The sequence below is a fragment of the Bidens hawaiensis genome, unplaced genomic scaffold (genome assembly GCF_021521415.1).
Source record: "Bidens hawaiensis isolate Kalapana, Puna unplaced genomic scaffold, B.hawaiensis_p1.1 tig00009985_1, whole genome shotgun sequence".
Lineage (NCBI taxonomy): Eukaryota > Viridiplantae > Streptophyta > Magnoliopsida > Asterales > Asteraceae > Bidens > Bidens hawaiensis.
In genome coordinates, this window is record NW_027491758.1 from 708098 (window position 1) to 718518 (window position 10421).

General features: G+C 33.2%; 1 pseudogene; it reads left to right on the forward strand.

Moving 5' to 3' along the window:
* Positions 1–7809: 7809 nt before the first annotated feature.
* Positions 7810–8503, forward strand: LOC143534023 (ethylene-responsive transcription factor ERF008 pseudogene; annotated as a pseudogene).
* The last annotated feature ends 1918 nt before the right edge of the window (positions 8504–10421 follow it).

Consider the following 10421-nt stretch of genomic DNA (forward strand, 5'->3'; position numbering starts at 1 on the left):
CGAACTAAACCGAGTTCACTCGCTTAAGGCACACTAGTGTGGCTTTAGCCACCGAATCTCATGTTTTCTCTAAAACTATTTTACAAACTAATTTTAAATTGTTTTCTCCAAAACACTTGGTATGTTGGATCTAACTTGATCTTATAACAAGTTTGGACCGAAAAAACCAAACACTCGCTTAACGGACGTCGAGGTTATTCTTAATAGAACTACACACTTGGTTAAGCTTCTTTTAATTTCATTGAGTTATCTCATAACATTTTGGAACCTGGGCTTCGAGCTTGACCAATTATCAAAACTCTAACCGACAAATCCGAACACTCGTAAAGTCTCGCTTTGGTATCACTTTAACTTTGCAATATTGCAATTGTACCCAAATATTTACTTAACAAAGGTTAAGTAAAAACTAATAAATAGAATACCGAGACCCGCCTTCGAGTAAACTTACTTTTCAAAAATAAAATACTTTAATTCCTTATGTGTTTACATTTTAGCCTTCAAACTTTAATTATTTATGTTACTTGTCAAGCTATTTTACTTTAAAGCTTTCAAAACCATCTACTAACTCAAGACCCTTTTTAATCTAGGTCTTGCCCATTGAACTTACGCATCCCCCGTTTTATCGCAAATTATCCTTCAAGTTACTTATTTCATGTGAGTACATTTCATCCCCCTTTTCACTTTTATACTTTGGGGGTAACATGCATACTTATCCAAAATAAGAATGATTTATAATACTCTATCTTCAAACCATAAATTTTAGGGTGTATGATACTTAGAATACTTGCTCTATTGTGTGTTATATGCTTGATATGCTTTACGTGCACGAGTGTTTATTTTATGTTGTTGTGGAACGCAATAAGTATGATCATACGCATCCCTAACTACTTAGCCTTGTGCAAGTAGCATAGGGCATCATTATCCGAGTATGTCGGTTGCTACCGATTAGAAAGGATCCTCATTTACATATGTTTTATATACCACGATTGATGCTTTTATTTATAGTCTCATATTCGTTTGTGGATTTTGCCTCATATTATATATACTCAAAACTATGAAACTGCTAACCAACATACGCGTTGACAAATATTATTTTATGCATTGTTACAGGTTTGATTATTGGTTGATTGGAGTTCGAGGATGCTACTTTATTTTGAGACCGTTTAAGTTATTAGAAAAATGAACAATTTATTTCTTATGCTTAATGTTATTTTGTATGAACAAGTTGTGTTATTTGGTTGATTGAACAAAATGAATGAGTTGTTTAAATATTATCACTTTAATGGTGTCTTGTGTTCTTGAGCAATCCGTTGCACACCGGCATGTTCTGCCGCCTTTGGTCGGGGTGTGACAGTTGGTAACCCGTTTTGACATAAAAGTAACAAGATAGAATTTCAGTTGATCCATTCTGACCGTTTTAATATAATATCTTACCTAAACAAAGACAATAAGATACCCCTCGTATCGTTATGAAAGTTAACATGTATACATGAATTCTTGATAAAAAGCCAAAAGTTGAAATGTTGTAGTTCGGGCTTTTGATGTTTAAAGGTATGTTTGACAACGGACCCTAATAACAATCTCTTAAACAGTTTTCCGGTATATGTGAAATCGGGTCGGGGTGTGTTAATCGGATACGAGTAAAATCAATGGGCGATTCGAAGGAAGTATTTCTTAGTCATCAAATTATGTTTGCAAAATTTCTCATTGACAACTACATTGGCATTCTCATCCCACCTCATATCTCAAAACTAAAAATTACATTAAAGCTCAATATATTTTATCTCTTCATTTTAATTAAATAATACTCTTTTATACGTTTATCATTATCTTTTCTTTTTCCTCACTCACAACCACTTTAAAAAAATATTAAAAATTATAGGTGGTGAAAAATAGTTTTTCAAATATACAGAATAATCACTCATATTCTAAATTATAAAAACTATTCGCTCACTGCACCATAAATCACTCTCTAAATTATAAAACCATTCCTCACATAAAGTAGGGAGTTGAATGAGAATGCTCTTAACATTTTTTTTTTATTATAATTGAGTCAGAGATTGTTTTACCGGATTAGTTTGTAATTATGTCTCGTTCTATCTAGTTTCTTTACTAGATCGATTTTTTAATATATGAGCCTATTGAAAAAAAAAATAACATCATCTTAACATTTCTTAACCTACTAAATACAAAAGGTATGTTACTACCCATGAGGAACAAGTTTTTATATCTCCAAACCTAGGGGCTCCTTAAGGCTTTATTTTTGTCAAGCTTTCAGAAATTGAGATGTTACATCATAATAAATGTTTATATGTTTAGAGAGTACCAAACTTTATTCTACATGGCATTTCGCTTTCTTTATTCTTTTCTATCGAAGAGTTCCTATCATTTAAATTTAGGTATATTGATTTTTATTAATCTTAAATATAATCTTTTGATCGTTGCATGTCCTAATTAACGAATTCGTTGATAACGATCCCACCTTTTATCATATTTGTTTCCAACATCCGCGGCTAACAAAATTCTAACGATGTTAGTTGTAGCTCTCCGGAAAAACATTTTGGCTGAAAAACTCAATTTTTTTTTCAAAAAACTCAAAATTTTTGTCCCAGATATATTTGTAACCTTGGATCAGATATTTTAGAAATTTTTCTAGTAAAATCTCCAATTATTGAGGTCGCATGAACCCTAGAACCATCGTCGAAATCGATTGGTGGTGCTCAAGTGGTGGTGGTTGGTTGGTGGTGAGTCAGTTGGTGGTGGTGGCGGTGTTTAGGTGTTCACGTTGAATTTTCCGTAAAAATGTGATTTTTTAGGCCAACCGTGTTTTCTGACGACCCGCAAGTAACGATGTTAGGATTTTATTAGTCGCGGATCGTTGGAAATAAATACGTTAAAAGATGGGACTGTCAATAGTCAATTCGTTAGTTGAGACTTAAATCAACCAAAAGATGATAATTATGATTAATAAAACTAATATACCTTAAACTTATGCACAACACCCTTGACTTTTCAAGTAATGTACAAGTAATCCTTCAACGTTATCAACTTATTTGCCTAAGGTTACTAAACAAACCGATGTTTTTATTTATATAATCTTTTAAAATGGCAGCTCACACACACACTTTATTATTACTTCTAAATTACACCTTTTATTCACCATAAGACTTGAAAATTCACGACCTTTTTTTAAGTTTTGTCTTTTTTTTAAACAAATTTATTGTGTGTTAGACCATCGCTCTCCCCCAATTTGGAGAGTTTCGTTGCCTCACTACGGTATGACTATGTTTTCATAACCAGGCCTACGTTGGCTTCAAATTTGGCTTGGGCATCCGGGGCATACCGTCGGATGCCACTTGACAGTCGTTATGCCACTACAAGAGCAGAATTCTCTGGCATAACACACAGTGGGACGAAAACGCGGTTGGGCTCGGGATTCGAACTGACAATCTCGCAAACCTTAGCTCAAATATTTTATTGTCATCATCCACCAAAAGTGACACAAGTGAAGGATAAAACTTAAGTCTCCATTAGAGAACCCAAGCCTCCTAACACTAGATCATAAGTATATAACACCGCTACCCACTTACCAAATGCATCTTTTGTTTGCAATTTTAGTTTTAACACCTTTTCCTATACTTTTTATACCTATAAACTTTCATACATAGAAAACAAAAACTCGGTCGGTTAATAAAAAGCATATGGTATTGTTAAACTTAAAAGTACTTGGTACTTCTTTTGAAGACGGAACTACAACCACATAAGAAAACCCCTTTATTGATACACAATTGAAGAAACACATATCTGATCCAATCCTAGGATTGGATCAATATTTCCACCGGGTATGGGTTAATAGGAGAATTTGTTGAAGTGAATAGAACCATGCTAGATCCAGATCTAATCCTGCAAAACAGAACCACCGTGAGCTCGTGGGGAAGTACGGGATGGGGGTCTTGGCGTGACAATAAGTATTGTTCTTATCCAAAAATAAAGTATAGAGTGATTGATGTAATATCGGAAGTGTGAATCTCCATACCTAATGATGATATGTTAGGTATTTATAGCCGGTGGTAGGGGAAAGTGATTGGTGGAGTTGTCATTTTTGAAATATGATTCCTTCTACCTGAATGGACACGTGACCACTCTTGATAGGAAGTGACGGCTAACCATATGCATGGGCATAACAGAATGTCCAGCTGGCTTCCCCTAATTGGACGTGCTATCACGTGCTCTCCACAATGAGGTAAACGTCGCTATGAAGGAATAATCTTCCCAATCTTCTAGAAGGGGTTAGTTGTAACTACCTTTTTTTCGAATAAGTGAAGTCATCTGCTTTAATCCTCCGCATGTGGGAGGTTTCCGCATCTGCGGGTAACTTCTGTTCTTCACTAGAAGGGTACTTTGGACTTCAGACTTTGGTATATGATTCCCACGGATATTGTGGATGATCCGTGGTGAATTTTATGGGTATCTTGAGTGGCTCGCGTGTGTTATATCATGGGCCCTTGAATCTATTCACTACCCTAACTCTATTACAACATATTGTTGAAGAAAACGAGAAGAAAATAATATTCATAGACAAGTGAGAAAGGTCTAATTGGAGTCAACGAAATAATATATTAAGGACGAACTAACAACACATAGATTAACTTTTACTTTAGCATTAAGATAGTAATTAAATGCAAGTAAAATTGACACATAACTAAAAGGTTATGGTTATATATTTAAAATTGTTATTACATTACTCGATCACCGTTTAGGGCTATGTGTTGTGAAAAGGTGAAGAGCGCGTGAAACCCTAACTACCACATACAATTGCCTAGCGTGGGACACCGCCTGCACACACAGTGACACGGGAGCGAAGGATGCATCCGTGGGGGTTCTTCTTTGGCATTGGGCAACGTTTGATTTCTAATTAGTAATTAATAATATAAACCAATCATTTATCTCATCATATCACCACAATTCATATCTTATTCACTATAACTTATGTTTCTGGATGTAAAATATGAAACCATTTACTGAATCTGTGACGCCTATATAAAATTACCTTTTTTTTCACTCTTTACACCATTATAACGGTTTGGCCTAAGGTGTTGTTTGATAGCATCTTAGTGGAATATTAAAAGGCTACCTCTAAATCAATCAATGTATGGGTGTATATTGTTAAATAGCTCATGGGGCCTCTTAATGATTAAGTTTCATAGACGTGTTAAATGATTCAGAGAAAACTGTTAATCCATCATACCTGTTTTTAATTTAGTATAAGATTGTCAAACATCCCTGTAATATAACATAACATAAGAGCATTATCATCCCTTCGACCCTTCCCCTATATATAAATCCAAATTTACACTAAAAATCACAACATTTTATCTCTCTTTTTTAATTAAATAATATTTTTCATATCTTTATCAATACCTTTCCTTACTCATCTATATATAAACACTTCCAAAAATTATATATATATATATATATATATATATATATGGTGTTACAGAAAATTTTTCAAATATAAAAAAAATCAAAGCATTTTCTTTCTTTCACTCACAACACCTAAACCACTCCCTATATTATAAAAAGGAATTAATTGCAAATATGGTCCATGTGGTGAAACCCAAAATGCAGGTTTCAACCTCGTGGTGACATTTTCACAGATATGGGCCATGTGGTGGTCAATTATTGCAATTGGGACCCCGTCGTGAACCCAAAGTTTGTTTTTCTTCGAAAAGACTATTCTACCCTTGCAATTTGCAACCCTATGGTTTTAAATACATACAATTTGGACCCTCTGTCTGTTAACATATATTCCCTCCAACAGTTTTAAACAACCGAATGTTGACTTTTTAGGGTTCACTAACTTTGACTCGTTGACCTTTATTGTAAGCTGCTTATTAAAATATATTAAACATAAATAATCATAATCTTGACTATCTAAACTGCTAATATGGGTAAAATCAACCAAATTGATATGGAATCAAAATTTTACATGGTTTGACTTTCCTAAGTCAAACTATGACTTTACACAACATTAATTAACTGAAACACAAGGTGCACACAAACATGTATATACATTCAAATCCATACAATACATACTACACAAAGTTTGACTTTTAGAGGTCAACTATGACTTTACATACACTCAAATCCGTACAATACATATATATATATATACAGATACACACATACATGTATATACAGAAATACATACATACAAATACACACAGATTCACACAAACATACAGATATACAAACCCATTTATATTGACAGATTGATACATACAAATACAAATGCATACAAATATCTTCACATGTACATTTATATACTCAGATGCATGCATATACACAGACACATAGACCACACACATATATGTACATATACATTAATGTATACTAATGCATACACATAGATGCCAACATATATATTACATACATATATACACAGTCACATGTGACTGTGAATAAACAATTATGCCCCTGTAAACACATATATAACGGACAGTTATGCCCAACAGTTATTCCAACATACATATATACACAGTTATATATGTGTTTGTATACATATTACATGCCCAACAAACAAAGATATAAAGACATAAGCACATGCACACATTGTTCCTTAAACACATGGCATAGATACATACAAGCATACTAAAAGATTAAGTTAACATAAGTTATTAGTAGTAGGTTATCATTAATATAAGTGAATACATAGTACACATTAGAGGTTATAGTAATATAACCAAACACCTAGTAATTATAGTAGTACCAAAATACCAGATTTTTAGTTCATCCAAACACCTTATTACTACTTATTATAGCTTGTAAGCACTAATCTAACCAAACAAACCTAAACAACTACTCCAAAAAATCTTGTCCACCTTTTGAAATTGATGGTGTAGATCCTGTTCGACCAGGTGTACACCGGGTGTTAGCGAATATGGGTCCATGACAGATCGAGCAACATCGCAGCAACAATGAACAAGCATGAACACGAGCTTGATTAGTAATCGCAACTACAATTTCGCATTTCATAACTCAAAATTCAGACCCGATTCATACCCGAGAATAACTGGGTGTTAGCGAATATGGTTATTAACCATGCCATTACGGTGAATTGATGACGATGAGATGGCGATAACGGCGATATGACGAAGACAGTGATGTTATGACGATGACGAGAGGTTAGGGTTGTAAGTTGCGAAGGGGAGGGGGTTTTATTGAGCCGGATGTTGGTGTGTGGGTGAAGAGACAATATTGGCCTGAAACTAACAGAAGTAACAACCTTTAACTAACGATTGGACCCGATTGCAAAATATATGACCACCGCATGGCCCATATCTACGAAAATGTCACCACGTGGTTAAAATTTGTGTTTTGGGTTTCACCACCGAGACCATATTTACAATTAACTCTACTAAAATTTACTCACATAATATGATGCGGATAGATTGAAAATGTTATAATTCTCTAACACAACAAAAACAAATAATATTTAAATAAGTGACTCTATATGAGATCATATTTGAGAGAATAAATATCTCTAAATATCTTTCCCTGTATATATACATAGTTGATTATAAATTACGCACTCATCCCAACCAACACACCTTAGTCTTCCTCATCTGTCTGTCAGTAGACCCAAAATCTTGAATTAAGGATCCCCACATCATAAAAACCATCACTTTTCATAAACCCTTTTCAATTAATTCCTCATCTATAAATACCCACGCCCATACCCAAACTTTAAAACTTGTCGGTGCTTTTATTTGATTTTATTTTATTTTATATTCTCTCAGTTTTCCCTTTTTACCCCTCTCTGTTATGGAGAGTAATTGTCCAGCTGAGAAGAGGAAGAATAATCAGAGGCCGTACAAGGGTATCCGGATGAGGAAGTGGGGGAAGTGGGTGGCCGAAATTCGGGAGCCGAATAAGCGCTCCCGGATTTGGTTGGGTTCTTATTCATCGCCTGTGGCGGCCGCACGAGCGTATGACACGGCCGTGTATTACCTTCGTGGGCCGACAGCACGCTTGAATTTTCCAGAACTGTTGGCGTCTGATGGGACGTTGGGAGAGTTGTCGGCGGCGTCTATACGGAAAAAGGCCACAGAGGTTGGGGCGAGAGTGGATGCTGAGACGAGTTGTACGTCGTTGCATATGAGTGGTACGTGTGTACCCGGTTCGGAACTCAAGGCGTGTTGGTTTCGAGAGAAACTTGACTTGAATATGAAACCCGAGCCTGAGGAGAATGGTGAGGATTATTGGTGATGCTTGGGCAGTTGGGGTGCAAGAAATCCCCTTTTTTTTTTTCTTTTTAATATTTCGGTTGCTTTTTCATGTATTGTCTCGGAAACGGATGAAACAACTTTTGATGTTTACAATGTACATATAATCTTGTCCGTCTTTGTCTTTTTGTGTTTTTAATTTCTTGTGTGTTTGGTGGTGGTTGTTAACCGTCCTAACTAATATAATTTTTAGTATAATATCCTTTTTTATCAGTAAATAAACAAAAATTAAATGCAATAAAGAAAATCATGGACTGTGATTGATTATATGAAAATTTACTTCGATGTTATTTTATTTTCTAGTAACAAAATATTGGAAATATATATATCACACGAGTTGAATTAAAGAAATATATCATACACTAAATAACTAAAATATTATATAGCTAGTGAATAAATGAAGTAACAAATGGTTGGTAACTAAAATTTAGAAATAGTAAAACAATATTATGAGATAAAGGGACAATTTTATATAATAGTAATTACGTTTTAAAAGTGTTTTAATTATCTCACTCAAGTTTAAAAACGTTTCAATTAAGGCACTCAACTTTCATTTTTTATTAAATATTTTGACATATTTTTTTTATCATTTTCCTTTTTTTTCACATATGAAATCTTTTTATCTTTTTTTTTTTCATGTTGATGATGAGTGGTAACATGAGTTTTATATTTTATCATTATTTTTATTTTTAATATAATTAACGTTGTTCTAATTCTTAAATTTAACTGCGCATATTGCAAATCGCGACCCCCACATCTTGGTTTCTTAACGCGCAAAAAAATTTGTGAGACTTGATTTCAAAATTAGTGAGCCGATTTAGTGAAAAATTGCATGAGTGACCTAATTGAAAAACTTTAGAAACTTTGTTAGTATTTTATGACATTTTCTCTAACTTTCCCTAAAATTTCATTGATTAATTATTGTTTTTTTTAAATCCACCTTTTGAGTTAACAAATAAAATATGAAGTGTTAAAAGTAATAAAAACGAAAAAAAGCATGGCTCACATAACTGTGACATGTGACGTACGCAGTTATTTATTGTGTATAATTTTTTTCTGTTGGACCACCTTCCACGCTTCAATTGGGAAAGGAATACAACATAACCCCACTCGGGGAAACTGGAGGGGAGATATCATTCTCTAAGGACATCACGCGTAAAGTTTAACGAGTGAGGAAACGGATAAAAAAACACTGTGGAAATTCTTCCAGCCTTCCAACATGGAAGGGCAATATCCCCTACATAAAGCTTATTGATGGAGACGGTTTTAGAAAAAGGTAATAAACCTCGCATTTTCGTTAAATCTACATATTTATTTTAATCCAACTTTTACATCATCTATTTCAAGAATCAAAACAGTAGTAACATCTTTAAAATTTGAGTAATTACTTGACCACGTGAATAAACTTTTTATGGTTAAAATTGCATGTTAAGTTTTTTAATTTGTGATGCCAATGTACTATATTTGTGTAATTTAGGCTTTTTTTAACAATAATTAAAAGAGGAACACTTCAAATGAGTCTAGTATCAAATAAATCGTCTTCCTTTTACACTTACATTTTTCTTATTTTATAAAATTTCAATAATTAGGTTCATAATGGAAAAGGGAAAAGTTTCTCATCCAAGACAAAATATGAAACAAGGAGTTTTTTCTCAAAAGAGTGTTGATGGAAAAAATATTTACTAATATAATATTAATATAAAACTATTTACCAAAAGAGTGTTCTTAGATAACTTTTTGTTTCTTACTTCTAATACTATTAAACCATTTTTTTAATTACTCTCAAACAAAATGTGAATTTGACATGAATAATAAAAAGTAGAATGGGTAAAATGAATAAGATATTTTTATATATTCGGTCAATCAAATTGTGTCCATAATAATATTTATGATCTGAAAAAAAAAATACAAACTTCATTCCTAAGCTATGTAAAAATTTAAACGAAAAAATAAGTAGGCAAATAGATTTCCTAGCAAAACAGAAAAAAAATGATTTTTTTTTTCAAAAACGTCCACTAATTCAATGATCAAACTTCTTTTTATATACATTTTTTTTGGTAGACTATTTTTTAAAATATCAAGATGCGATGTTTATATCTTTTTCACACACAATACAAAGTGAAAAAAATGGTTTAA